Below are 15,301 nucleotides of genomic sequence, written 5' to 3'. Positions count from 1 at the left end.
CTCTTTGCGACCCCGTGGACTGTAGCCTGCCAGGCTCCTCTGTCCAGGGATTCTCCAGGCAAGAATGCTGGAGTGGGTAGCCATTTCCTTCTCCACGGAAGGTTCCCTGCCCAGGGATCGAACACAAGTCTCCAGCATTGCAGGCGGATTCTTCACCATCTGAGCCATCAGGGAAGCCCCATCTAAGATCACACTGATGGTTAAATAATAAATACCACTAGTTAAGTAGTAAAGAATGTGGACATGTTCATTATTTATATATTTAATGTTGGAGAGACCTTTTGGTTTTCTCGCTGATGGTGAGCTCACTTCACAGCTCCCCCACCACTTCGTTCTGCTCCTCAGCTGAGCTGCAATGAACTTTCATTCCCCAGGCAGCTGCTCCCACCAAACATCCGTTTTTCACTCCCACGTCACATGTTTAGAGAAGTCTTTCCTGACCATCAACCTAAAGCAGTCCCTACCACCCCCATCCCAGTACCTGCCGATAACTCAACCCTGCCTTATTTTCTTTACTGAACTTACTCGTTATTTTGTTCATTTGGTTGTTGTCTATCCCTTCCCAACAGAACTTCAGTGCCTTGAGGACAAGGACTTCAACTGACTTCTTTACACTCAATCCACATGGCCTCGAATAGCACCCAGCACATAGCACATGCTCAATAAATGAAAGATGAGTGAGTGACAGTCCCTCTTTGTCTGAGCCTTCAGACTGCAGCCTCATTTCACTTCTCCTATAAATTCTTCTCAATTAGTCTTTTTTCTTAGATCTGCCAACAAATGACCAAGGAGTTGAAATGAATGGTCCTACTGCCTTTACTGCCCCCCATTAATTCCTCTCTCTCACACATTTACAAGACTAACGGGTCAGGACGATCAAGCGTGATTTTCTCCTCTCCCTGAGGCTGGCACTAAATTGTGAGGATTAACGAGATTCCCATTGCTCTCACTCATTCTAAGTGTCACGCTGAGGCTGAACCAATATTGGGACTCATATAGTACATTGAGTTCATTTCGTTCCTATGCTGTTGTCCCTGCAAGCAGAGTTTCTGTCAAGTTTGTTTTAATAACAGGGTTCCAGAGGGAAAATGCCAACTGAATTCATTACTAAAATAAATTGAAACTACATAAGCAGGCTGGAGGGGAAGAGGCATCCAAGAAACTTTATCTTCTCAAACTCGGGAGCTGGTCATAAATTGACAATCAGTAAAACGCATGCCACCTCTCCTTGGGAAATAAGTCCTTTTGACTGGCACCCTCAGACCACAACTTGACCTTTTTGAATCTAAATCACTCTCTGCACTAACCATGCAAAGAGAATCTTTTTGCCCAGAGATTTTCATTTTCCTTCTTTTCAAGAATTCCCCACTGCCCATAAAAATAATGTAAGTATAAATAATGACACAATACTATAGCATCTCTATAGTATCTGCTGTTGCAGTGTCTAGGATACTGTGTTGCCAATTAACTGTAGTGCCGACCTGCACTCTGACTGTGGAGATAACACAAAACATGTAAATCACCTCACTGTAAATTGCGATATGTGCTATGGCTGAGGCCGAGGGACCTGCTTTACCTAAAGCAGATGAGAAGATTTAAGGTAAGATTGAAAGGATAAGAAGGTCCGCTATGTGAAGTGTGGGTACATGATGGTGTACACATGGGCACACACATGTCCATCAACAGTCACATCCCTGCTCTGTGGATGACGAGATTGAGGCTCTGGGAGGTTACATTTCCTGCCCAAGTTTACTCACTCGTTACAAGACAAGGTTTGGAAACCCATCTAGCCTAACCCCAAGTAACACACTCTTTCCACAGTTCTGCCCTTTTCTTGCATAAACCAGAGAAGATGAAAGACCTATACTTAATTGGGGGAAGAGGTTAATTTCCTTTCCCTGAACATTGTGGTCATGGCTGAGCAAGACTGAGGGAGTCTGCTGGGGCAGCTGTTTGGGAAAGATTTTATCTCAGCCACAGAGGGGAGGTAAGAGAGGCTAAAATGAAAGGAAGACAAGATGGCCAATAAAACTGATACCTGGAGAAAACGTGGCTGACAAGGGCCCAAGGAAGTACATAGAAGATGAAACACAGGAAGAACTGAATTGAGACCAAGACAGAACAGAGCGAAGCCCCCAGTTCACTCCTCTGTGTGGGCATGTTTGCTCGCTCATGCTTTCGACCCCATGGACCGTAGTCCACCAGGCTTTTCTCTCCATGGGATTATCTAGGCAAGAATACCGGAGTGGGTTGCCATGCCCTCCTCCAGGGGATCTTCCTGACCCAGGGATCGAACCTGTATCTCTTAGATCTCTTGCATTGGCAGGCGGACTCTTTACCACTGAGCCAGCTGGGAAGCCTCCTCTGTGGGCAGTGCTTAGACACTGGCTGAATTTTCAAGTCCATTTCTGATTCCCCCTCAGGTCCCACAGCTAGACGACTTTTTCCCATGCTCTTCCTTATTAATCAAAAAGTGTATATTTATTGAGTGTGTTCTTCTTTTTATTTTATTTTTGGCTGCACTGAGCGGTTTGCACAATCTTAGTTTCCCAACCAGGTGCCTGGCAGCAGAAGCACAGAGCCCTAACCATTGTTGGACCACTGGGGAATTCCCTATGCAGTGTATTCTATTTTGGGGGGGTGGGGGGTGTGCAACGGGGCATGTGGGATCCCACCCACACCCCCTGTGATGGAAGCATGGAATCTTAACCACTAAACCGCCAGGGAAGTCCCTACTGAGTATACTCTAATATTAGACAGTGATGATCCAAAGATGAATGAAGTGGTCAGTGACTGGTCCTGTCTAAAACAGGGTTCATCTTGGACTCCCCAAGACAGTCAGCAAGCATTCAAGCCAGAGGCCCTGTGAATTCCACCCATTAATGCCCCTCTATCCCAGTTAGGTGCCACCTCTGAAAGTACGCAGGTGGGTCAATCACATCATTTTACCCACCTGCCCTCAGGGCCTGGTGAGGGACACAGTTACAACCCAGTGGACTGTTACAACCCAGTCGGGCAAGAGCTGTGGGAGAGAGAAGTGCAGGAGTCCACAGGACCAGAAACAGGGAGTCTTATCCCTGAGCAGCGGTCAGGAAGGCTTCCTGTGTGAAATACCCCTTCTTTCTTTCCCTCAACAAATAATTAGAGAGCCTCTGGTATGTGCCAGACACTGCTCTAGGTGATAGGAATCCAGTGATGAACATAAATTCCTGTCCTTATGGAGCTGGGATCCCCAGGTGGCGCTAATGGTAAAGAATTCACCTGCCAATGCAGGAGATGTAAGAGATGAGGGTTCGATCCTTGAGTTGGGAAGATCCCCTGGAGGAGAGCATTGCAACCCACTTTAGTATTGCTGCCTGGAGAATCTGATGGACAGAGGAGCCTGGCAGGCTAGAGTCAATAGTGTCGCACAGAATCAGACACGACTGAAGAGACTTAGCCCTCATGGAGCTAATATCCAAGGCAGTAGGAGACAATAAACAAATAACCAGCAGACACATCATTTAAGTAATTTAATAGAAGGTGTTAGGTGTTTTGAAGAACACAAAGCAAAGTGGAGGGAACGACTGTGACAGGTCGGCAGGGAAGCTACGCTGGACGGGGTGGACAGCAAGAGCACTGGAGAAGAGCCCTAAGTGTCCAGAGGAGCCAGCCATGTGGACATCTGGAGGAAGAGGGTTCTAGGTGGAGGCAGCGGAAAGGCCTAAGGAGGGCAGACTTCCCTGGTGGCGGAGTGGTTAAGAATTCACCTGCCATTGCAGGGGACATGGGTTCAATCCCTGGTCTGAAAAGATCCCACATGCCTTGGAGCTGCTAAGCCCATGCTCCACAGCTACTGAGCCCATGTGCCCTAGAGCCCCTGATCTGAAACAAGAGCCGCTGCGATGAGAAGCCCAAACCCCGCCACAGAGTCGCTCCCGCTCACTGCAACTAGGGAGAGCCTGCACCCAGCAACAAAAACCCAGCACAGCCAAAAAACAAATTTAAAAAGAAAGAAAGAAAGGCCTACAGAGGGGATAAGTGTGCCCTAGTCAAGAAAATGCAGGACAGCCACTGTGACCAAAGTCATCAAAGGCAGAGAGGAAGGACCAGAGATGAGATGCGAGATATAAGCGATATTGATTCCCAAGATCCTGGTGTGGCTGTGGGATTTTATTTCCAGGGCAGTGGGAAGTCACTGAAATACTAAGAAAGATACTGATGTGCTCTGGTTTACATTTTGAAAAGGTAACTCTGGTCAAATGGTTTTCAAGCACAAGGAACTGTGCGTGCATACTCAGTCACTTGGGTAGTGTCCAACCCTTTGTGACGCTATGGACTCTATAGCCCACCAGGCTCCTCTGTCCCTGGGATTTTCCAGGCAAGCATAATGGAGTAGGCTGCCATGCCCTTCTCCAGAGGATCTGCCCAACCCAGGAATTGAATCCAGGTCTCCTGAATTGCAGGCAGATTCTTTACTGCTGAGCCCCAGGGGAAGCCTCACATGGATTGTGAGCATTTTTTTTAAATGAGCTTTTATTTTGGAATAATCTTAGGTTCTTGGAAAAGCTACAAAAATGGTAATAGTACACAGACTTCCTATACCCTTCACCCAGTTTCTCCTATTGTTCACATCTTACATAACCATGGTGTACTCAGCATAAGGAAAACACTAACAAATGATAGATTACCATACCATTAACTAAACTACAAACTTCATCTGGATTTCACCAGTCTATCCACTAATATCCTTTTTCTCTTCCAGGATCCAACTCAGGATAGTGCCATGCCTTTAGGCCTACCCTCTTTTAAATAGTCTACCTTTGAGGAAATACTCAAGTCAGATAGAATCTGCTTCTCTGTATTGTAACTGAAAGATAACAGAGGTGAAGTGGTTTCAGGCAGGTAACTTCTGGAGGCTACTTGAGTCCTCTAGTCAAGAGATGTTGGTACCTACCCAAAAAAAAAGGATGGGGAGTCAGTTGAGTCAATACAGTCACATCTCTTGCTATCACCTCATAGAATAATGGTAATTTTAACACCCCCAAATTACAAAGAACATAGTCTCAGAATAGACAGTCTTCTAAATTTAGCTCCATGCTGAAGCTGAAGCTCCAATACTTTGGACACCTGATGTGAAGAGCCAACTCATTGGAAAAGACCCTGATGCTGGGAAAGATTGAGGGCAGGATAAGGGGGCGACAGAGGATGAGATGGTTGGATGGCATCAGCAACTTAATAGACCAATAAAATACAATAGAATTTGAGCAAACTCCAAGAGATAGTGAAGGACAAGGAAGTCTGGTATGCTGCAGTCCATGAGGTCACAAAGTCGGACACAATTTAGCAACTGAACAACAACAACCGCAGGTAAAGAATCCGCCTGCAATGTGAGAGACACAGGTTCAATCCTTGGGTCAGGAAGAACCCCTGAAGGAGGGCATGGCAGCCTACTCCATTGTTCTTGCCTGGAGAATCCCATGGACAGAGGGGCCTGGAGGGCTACAGTCCATGTGGTCACAAAGACTTGGACACAACTGAGTAACTGACACTTTCACTTTACATGGTCTCAGAACAGACAGTCTTTTAAATTTGCTTTCAGTTCAGTTCAGTCACTCAGTCATGTCTGATTCTTTGTGACCCCATGAACTGCAGCATGCCAGGCCTCCCTGTCCATCACCAACTCCTGGAGTCCACCCAAACCCATGTCCATTGAGTTGGTGATGTCATCCAATCATCTCATCCTCTGTCGTCCCCTTCTCCTTCTGCCCTCTATCTTTCCCAGCATCAGGGTATTTCCTAGTGAGTCAGCTCTTCGCATCAGGTGTCCAAAGTATTGGAGTTTCAGCTTCAACATCAGTCCTTCCAATGAACACTCAGGACTGATCTCCTTTAGGATGGACTGGTTGGATCTCCTTGTAGTCTAAGGGATTCGAGAGTCTTCTCCAACACCACAGTTCAAAAGCATCAATTTTTTGGCACTCAGCTTTCTTTATAGTCCAACTCTCACATCCATACATGACCACTGGAAAAACCATAGCCTTGACTAGATGGACTTTTGTTGGCAAAGTAATCTCTCTGCTTTCTAACACGCTGTCTAGGTTGGTCATAACTTTCCTTCCAAGGAGTAAGTGTCTTTTAATTGCATGGCTGCAATCACCATCTTCAGTGATTTTGGAGCTCAAAAAAATAAAGTCAGCCACTGTATCCACTGTTTCCCCATCTATTTGCCATGAAGTGATGGGACCGGATGCCATGATCTTAGTTTTCTGAATGTTAAGCTTTAAGCCAACTTTTTCACTCTCCTCTTTCACTTTCATCAAGAGGCTCTTTAGTTCCTCTTCACTTTCTGCCATAAGGGTAGTGTCATCTGCATATCTGAGGTGATTGATATTTCTCCCGGCAATCTTGATTCCAGCTTGTGCTTCCTCCAGCCCAGTGTTTCTCATGATGTACTCTGCATATAAGTTAAATAAGTAGAGTGACAGTATACAGCCTTGACGTACTCCTTTTCCTATTTGAAGCCAGTCTGTTGTTCCATGTCCAGTTCTAACTGTTGCTTCTTGACCTGCATACAGATTTCTCAGGAGGCAGGTTAGGTGGTCTGGTATTCCCATCTCTTTCAGAATTTTCCACAGTTTATTGTGATCCACACAGTCAAAGGCTTTGGCATAGTCAATAAAGCAGAAATAGATGTTTTTCTGGAACTCTCTTGTTTTTTCAATGATCCAGCAGATGAAACACTTAATACATGACTCAGAATTTTTGTATTTTGTCTGAGAAGAAGAGCAGAACTTAATATGAAATTATACTGATCCAGCCTACAGAATCTCCTCTGGGGACAAATGGTCCTCAAAAAATTGTGGGTTTACAGAATTATAGTACTTAATCAACAAACATTTATGGAGCACCTTCTATGTTTCAGGCACTACCTACAGCCTATGTGAACATCAGAAAAGCTCTGGTTTTAGAAGCACAATACAGACCAAAGAAAATGAAATAACTAATTGCACAATGACCTATTCAGAGGTTTATTACTAACCTGATAGAGCCAGTGATTACAGGCAACTTGACGTTGACGGATTGGTTGTTAATTGAGCAGAACAATGGGAGTGCTGCAAAGGAGATTATATCTGGGATGGGAAAGGTGGCCACTCCTCTTCTTGGGAAATAGGTCTCCTGTGGGAGGTGGGGCCATCAGCACAAGGTGAAGAGGAAAGCAAGTTGGGGGCAACTTCAGCTGTGTCCACACCTAACCTTCACCTACATGCAGCTGTCTTTATAATCTGTCTCTAGTGCAGCATCTTCCCTATTCTTTCCTGATCAATCCAGTTGGTCTAAATGGGGAGTCAAAGGTTAGGGAATCCCTAGGTAGGAGATCTTAGACCAGCAGATAAAAATCTTCATCCAAGTTAAGAAGATTAGAAAATAATAACACATATTACTGAGCCCCTACAATAAGCACAGCAGATAAAGATGAACAGCTCCTCAGCTGCATCCTCCCCAGTAACAGAGGTGAAGGATGAGGAGGAGCAGAGAGTGAGGGCAACTCAGCGATTCTGGGCTCCAGGGATTACAGTCATGCTTTCCTGCGTCTGTGAGAGATGGCTGAAGACAAAATCAGGTCGCTGATAAACCGGTGCTTTTTGCTTCCTTGTCCCAATGCTATAGTCCAAGAAGCAACAGTTACTTTTAAATAGTGGCTTGGGGACTTCTCTAGCAGTTTGTGGTGAACATTTCATCTTCGAACGCAGGGGCTAGGGGTTCAGTCCCTGCTCAGGGAGCTAAGACCCCATATGCGCCAGGACAAAAAAAAATCATTAAAAATTAAATAATTTTTAATGAAATTAAATCATTAAACCAAAAGCAGTTCTGTAACAAGTTCAATAAAGACATTAAAAATGATCTACATTAAAAAAAAAACAAACTAAAAAAAGTGAGTAGTGACTTGGAGACTTCTTGCATCAGGATCACCAGAGGAGCTTGGAAAATGAAAATTCTAGGTCCCTCTCCCAGGCCTTCTGAATCAGAATTTCCAGAATCTGCATTTCATTTGAGCTTCCCACGTGATCCTGACCCACCTGAAATAGGGAAAACTGCTGTCCTTCAAGCCACCCGACCTACCTGTCTGTAGATGGTTGTGATGACAGAAGTGTGGGGAAGATGCAGATGACGGGGAGGAGGCCTAGCAGGAGGGGACAGATGGAGGCAGGAGCAGGGGTATTCCAACCACCATGCCCGGGCTGTCCTTCCAGGGAGAGTGTAGTCAGGCTTCGGTTATCTTAAACAGTCTGTGGATATTCTGTAACTCCCTCTAATTATTGTTACTGCTTGACTTGATCTTTCTGAGGTTACTGTCCACCTTGATTCTCTAGGGACCTGTGGGCTGAAAACTTGAAAAACCAGAGATTAACCCTCAAGACTCTGATTTTCACAAAGAAGTTTCCAGAACAAAACCTAAGCTGATGAGCCCTGCTGGTTAGGAACATAGATTCTAGACTCTAGAGGACTATGTGTCCTTGCAGACCTTGTGTCTCAGTGTCCTCGTCTGTACAGTGGATTTATCACCAGGATCCACCTCATCAGGATGTTACAATTAGCAAACAAGATAATTCATTCAAAGCTCTCAGCATGTGCTGGGAACAGAGCCCATGCATGGTAAGTAAGTAAGTAAGTGTTAGTCGCTCAGTCGTGCCCGACTCTTTGTGACCCCGTGGACTGCAGCCCACCAGGCTCCTCTGTCCATAAGATTTTCCAGACAAGGATACTGGAGTGGGTTGCCATTTCCTTCTCCAGTGGGTGATAAGTGTTAGCTCAAACATAGAGCCTGAAATGCTCAGCCCCCATGAAGAAGCGCCCCCAGCACACCGGCTGACAGGAGTCACCATGGAAGGGTGGATGAGGTGGGGAGAAAGATGAAACTATTCATGGAAACTCAAAGAGCTGTGCGCAGCTGTGTGGCAGTGAGCCCAGCAGAGGAGGAAAGGGGAGATGCCGCTGAGAGCCCCTGCTTGCGCTGAGGCGGGAATCATGTGTAACGGGAAAGGGAGAGAAAAGAAGGGAAGTGACAAACTGTCAGTGTGTCTGTCATCCTGGATGAGCAACAGACATGATACGAATCCTCAAGACCAGGCTGCGTCATTAGTTTGAGGAATAAAAAGGCTTATTATTACGAGAAATTGATGCTCTGTGAAACCAGAGCTTTCAGAACAAAGATAATCTGACTGACATTTTGTGAGGCTGGAGAAGTGTGTTTCATTCATGACTGGTTACAGGCCTCTGGGTCTTTTGTTTTATTTCATTGTTTTCTTGTTCCGTTTTCTCCCCTAGGCTCCAGGCTAAACCTTGGAGGGGGAGGGGACTGCTCTCCAGGGTGTTAGGGGGGGATTAGGAGGAGGGAGAATTTCTTGTCGGGGAAATTCACACAGTCTGTATTTTGAAGGGCTTTATTTGAACTGCCTAGAATATACTTCAGAGGCAAGTCTATACAATTTCATCATAAACTCAACCTTACACTTTTCAAAGGAGGCCGTTCAGGGAGGTGGAAGAGGGCATGGATGTAGCTTTCAGGCCAGGATTCAGACATGGTTCAAATTAAATTGACTGGCTGTGTGACCTTGGGGAAATCACTTAAGTTCTCTGGGCCTCAGTTTCCTCATATGTAAAATGGGGTCAAGATTCTAACTAATCTTATAGAGCTGTTGTGAGAAATGAAACAGGATGGTATAAGGCAAATCCTCAGAGAAAGGACACCATCCTCAACAATGTCACTGCTGTCTCTATTCCTAAAAGGTTTGGGGAGCAACAATGGGAACCAACATAAAATCAAGATATTCCCTAGAATCATAGCAGCATCCAGGAAACTCATAGAACACCTGTTTCCACCCTAACAACAATGGGAGCCATTGCTAGATGTATTTTGTAAGCTCCCTGTTCTTTTAGAAAAAGCACTTATTTCCAGGGTAGTCTTGGGAGTCCCCATCTCCTTAAAGTCACAGAATAGTATTGCTGCCTCAAGACAGAGAAACTCTCCACACCCCACCCACCGCCAGCAACCAATTCCCAAATCTCCGTTCTCCCCCAGAGTTGATCCTCAAGGTGCAAATGGCTCAGAACAGAAAGCAATTCTTATTTTCTTTCTCAGGGTTTCCTGTTTTTTCAACCTGTGAATTTGTGTCCCCACCTTCCAGTCTCCCCAGAGCTTTGACTTACTTTAAGGACATTTTGGAAGGAGAAGCAATGTGAGAAAGAGAGTAAGTGTGCAGAACAGAGACAAGGACCACGGTCCCAAACCAGACAATACACCCTCTCAGTCACTGACTGAGTCGTTCCGTAAACCCTGACAGAACCCTCACCATGGCAGGCCCTGTGTCAGGGGCTGGACGACAGTGAGAAGAAAATGCAGTCCCTGACGTAGATGAGCACAGCCTAGAAGGGAGACGGGGATAAACAGCCACTGCAGGAGAGCGAGGAGAGGCACCTGCCACATCTTCAGAATGACCCAGTCACCGTTGCCTCCTGATGACATCCCATGGACCAGACTCAGGAGTAGGAGTGTCCAGGGATGTCCCCAAACCCCTCCCATCCTTCACCTGTCTCCACGCCTGAATTAATCCCTCATGAGTCTTCATTGTGGAATCAGACCATCCCTTGATTGAATGCCAGTAGCCCTAGGAGCCGTCATCAGCCACACCAAAACCACTTTCCTTAATTCCCTAAACAGAACTTGACAGTTTACAAAACACTGTTACATTTATTATCTGGTAGGTAGGCAGGCAATTTTGTCCCCACGTTATAGACAAGGAAGTTAGATAATTAGCCTATGACCTCAGAGCTCAGAGGTAACAGATCTGGGGTCTGCACCAGGTCTTCTGACTCCAAGTCTAGGGCCCAGCAAATACAGTCAGGATCATCACTGTTTCCTAGAAGCTCAGGCCTAAGCTACTCTTTCCTCTCAGGAGTAGACACTTTGTGGTTCTGATGAGGAAAAAATTACTTTGTGTAGACTTAATTTCCTGCTTTGCATTCTCCAGAGAGTTCCATGGAAGGAGGGGTTGAGAATTCCCATGTTCTTCTATGCTCAAGCAGAACTTGCCCAGTCCCATGGGCACAGGGGAAGGCCAGGTAGCTGGAAACAGCTGGGAATAATGACCAGTCCCTGGGCACCTCCCTGATGGTCCAGTGGCTAAGACTCCAAATGCCCAACACAGGGGGCCCAGGTTCCATCCCTGGTCAGGGAACTAGAGCCTACGTGCTGCAACCAAGAGTTCACTTGTTGCAGTTAAAAGATTCCACATGCCCCAGCCAAGACCCAGCACAGCAAATAAATAAATTATCAGTCAAAAGATCAGTTCCTAGATGGTTACCAAGTGTCCAGCACTCTGTGGCAGGCTTCAGCTACATCACCCAAATGTCCCTACTCCTGGTTCCCACCTGTTAACTGTGGTTCCTCCCACCCCGTTATTTAGGGACTTCTCTGCATGCAGAGGGAGAACCTTCAGACAAGTCCCCTCATGTTCTTCATGAATAACTACTACCCACTCACAGGTCCCCATGAGAATTAGCTTGTCATCTCCATGGATGCTGTGGCTTCTGTTAAAACACTGCTTTCCTGCCCAGGATGCCGCCTCCTGGGACCTCAAGCCCTTGAGAGGTGAGGCAGACCCAGGTCCCTTGTGTTCTCATTGCACCCGTGGCGCCATTGTAAGTCCTTTTCCCAACTCTGCGTTTTGTCACCTTGGCCTTTGACTTACTGATGTCCCCCATGACCGGGGAAGAACAGGTCCTTCAGCTTGCGGCTCTAAGCCCTCCCTCACAGGGGCTGAGCATCGCTTCCTGGCTCCAGGCAGGGTCAGACCCCTCACACGCCATCCACTGTCCCTGTGCCCCCATTTCTTTCCCCAGTCCCCATGCAAAAGACTCCTCCCTTATCTTTCAATCCAAAACCATACGAACAAATTGGAGAAAATGGACAATCTAAGCTCCACAAGCCATCTGAACATTGTTGGATGATTCTCGGTGTGGGGGCCGGGGAGGGGGGGGGCATTCAGCAGTTGGCCTGATTCTAAACTCTTAAAAATCTCCTCACAGTAAAAATAGTTGTCATTTATTGAGCCTTCACTTCCCAGGCAGTTCCATGGGTTAAGAATCCACCTGCAATGCAGGAGATACGGGTTCAATCCCTGGGTCGGGAAGTTCCCCAGATGGAGGGCATGGTAACCCACTCCAGTATTCCTGCCTGAAAAATTCCCATGGACGGAGGAGCCCGGCAGGCTGCAGTCCATAGAATTGCATAAAGTCAGACACGACTGAAGCGACTTAGCACGCACGCATTGAGTCTTCACATTCTTATCTAACCCTCCCAAGGCCTCTTTGGAGTAGGTACCACTACTGTCCTCAATTTAGATAAGAAAATGGGTGTTTAGAAGTTTACTCATCAAGGTCACAGTCTCCAAGCCGGAAAGTGAAGAGGTGGGCCCATCTATCTGACCCCAGAACCTAAACTCCTAACCCTAATGTAACACTGAGTCTCCCGCCTTGGCTATGTTTGAAGGATCTGCAGATCCAGGTAGCATTTCTTATGACGTGATTTCTTTGAGAAACAATGACAAAGGAGAATTTAAGTACTGGTTGGGTGGGTGGGTCAGGGAGAAGCTATTAATTTCAGATCTGTAACTCAGATTGATCATTAAGTGATAGAAATGTCACCATGCCCCTTTATCTTTTCCATCCACCTTCTAAAATAAAATAGTCAGGACCGATGAGTTCCCCAGTGGGAAAATCCATCCTTTATGTACTTAAAAATCCTAAGGATGATGGGGTTTTTCACAAGTTACCAGAAGAGATTCTGGCCTATGGAAGTCTCCTGTCATTTACCAGAATTTCCTTAAAGTGTGCCCTTAATACCTGGTAAAGAGTCTTGTACAACAGGAGAATGTTACAGAAATGTGTTTTTTAAACCAGCACATCACAAGCAGGGCAGGCTGATAAAAACTGTATTGACACCTGGTCAGTCCAGGCCCCTCACTCCTGTATCTGCATCACACAGGTGTCCTTTGGAGCAAAGGTGGATTCTAACCCCCCTAGAACACAAAAGTCTTCCTCCTCACCACTTATATTAGTTCCACTTAAATTTTCAAAATTAAACAACTATTTGACACGGCCAAAATAAGAACCCTAAAATTAGAATGATAGCCAAGTGGTGGTTACTACATTATATGTACATGTGCCTGCTCAGTTGCTAAACTGTCTGAATCTTTGCAACCCCAAGGACTGTAGCCCACCAGGCTCCTCTGTCCATGGGATTCTCCAGGCAAGAATACTGGAGTGGGTTGCCATTTCCTACTCCAGGGGATCTTCCTGACCCAGGGACTGAACCCACATCTCCTGTGTCTCCCGCATTGCAGGCAGACTCTCTGCCATTGAGCCACCGGGGAAAGCGCTACATCATGTTGCTCTTGCTGTTGCTCAGTCGCTCAGCCATGTCTGCCTCTCTGTGAGCCCACGGCTGCAGCACACCAGGCCTCTCTGTCCCTCACCAACTCCCAGAACCTGCTCACACTCACGTCCGTTAAGTCGGTGATGCCATCCAACCATCTCGTCTTCCATAGTCCCCTTCTCCTCCTGCCTTCAATCTGTCCCAGGGTCTTTTCCAGTGAGTCGGCTCTTTGCATCGTGTGGCCAAAGTATTGGAGCTTCAGCTTCAGCATCAGTCCTTCCAATGAATATTCAGGGTTGATTTCCTTTAGGATTGACTGGTTAGATCTCCTTGCAGTCCAAGGGATTCTCAAGAGTCTTCTCCAACAGCACAGTTTGAAAGCATCAATTCTTTGGTGCTCAGCCTTCTTTATGGTCCAGTTCTCACATCTGTACATCACTACTGGAAAAACCATAACTTTGACTATATAGACCTTTGTTGGCAAAGTAATTTCTCTGCTTTTTAATGTACTATCTAGGTTTTTCATAGCTTTTCTTCCAATGAGTGAACATCTTTTAATTTCATGGCTGCAGTCACCATCTGCAGTGATTTTAGAGCCCAAGAAAATAAACTCTCTCACTATGTCCATTGTTTCCCCATTTTCCATGAAGTGATAGGACTGGATGCCATGATCTTTGTTTTTTGAATGTTGAGTTTTAAAGCAGCTTTTCACTCTCCTGTTTCACCTTCATCAAAAGGCTCTTTAGTTCTTCTTTGCTTTCTGCCATAAAGGTGGTGTCATCTGCATATCTGAGGTTATCAATATTTCTCCCTGCAATCTTGATTACAGCTTGTGCTTAATCCAACCCAGCATTTTGTATGATGTACAACACATCTAAGTTAAATAAGCAGGGTGACAATGTACAGCCTTGACGTACTCCTTTCCCAATTTGGAACCAGTCTGTTGCTATTCCATGTCCGATTCTAACTGTGGCCTCTTGACCTGCATACAGGTTTGTCAGGAGGCAGGTAAGGTGTCCTGGTATTCCTATATCTTGAAGAATTTTCCACAGTTTGTTGTGATCTACACAGTCAAAGGCTTTGGCGTAGTCAGTGAAGAAGAAGTAGACGCTTTTCCTATAAATCTCTTGCTTTTTCAATGATCCAACGAATGTTGGGAACTTGATTTCAGGTTCCTCTGCCTTTTCTAAATCCAGCTTATACATCTGGGAGTTCTCAGTTCACATATTGTTAAAGTCTAGCTTGGAAGATTCTGAGTATGACCTTGCTAGCATGTGAAATGAGTGCAATTATGCAGTAGTTTGAACCATCTTTGGCATTGCCTTTCTTTGGGATTGGGATGAAAATATCTTTTCCAGTCCTGTGGCCACTACTGAGTTTTCCAAATTTGCTGGCATTTTGAGTGCAGCACTTTCACAGCATCATCTTTTAGGATTTGAAATAGCTCAGCTGGAATTCCATCACCTCCACCAGCTTTGTTCATAGTGACACTTCCTAAGACCCACTTGACTTCACATTCCAGGATGTTTGGCTCTAGGTGAGTGATCACACCATCGTGGTTATCCAGGTCATTAAGATCTTTTTTGTATAGTTCTTCTGTGTATTCTTGCCACCTCTGCTTAATAGCTTCTGCTTCTGTCAGGGCCATACCATTTCTGTCCTTTATTGGGCCAAATTTGCATGAAATTCTCGCTTGTCTTCTCTCATTTTCTTGAAATCTGTAGTCTTTCCCATTCTATTGTTTTCCTCTATTTCTTTGTATTGTTCATTTAGGATGGCTTCCTTATCTCTCCTTGCTATTCTTTGGAACTCTTCATTCAGATGAGTATATCTTTCCTTTTCTCCTTTGCCTTTTGCTTCTCTTCTTTTCTCAGCTATTTGTAA

This window comes from Cervus canadensis, chromosome 4 (assembly GCF_019320065.1).
Source record: "Cervus canadensis isolate Bull #8, Minnesota chromosome 4, ASM1932006v1, whole genome shotgun sequence".
NCBI classification, from domain to species: Eukaryota; Metazoa; Chordata; class Mammalia; order Artiodactyla; family Cervidae; genus Cervus; species Cervus canadensis.
This window is presented reverse-complemented; position numbering follows the sequence as displayed.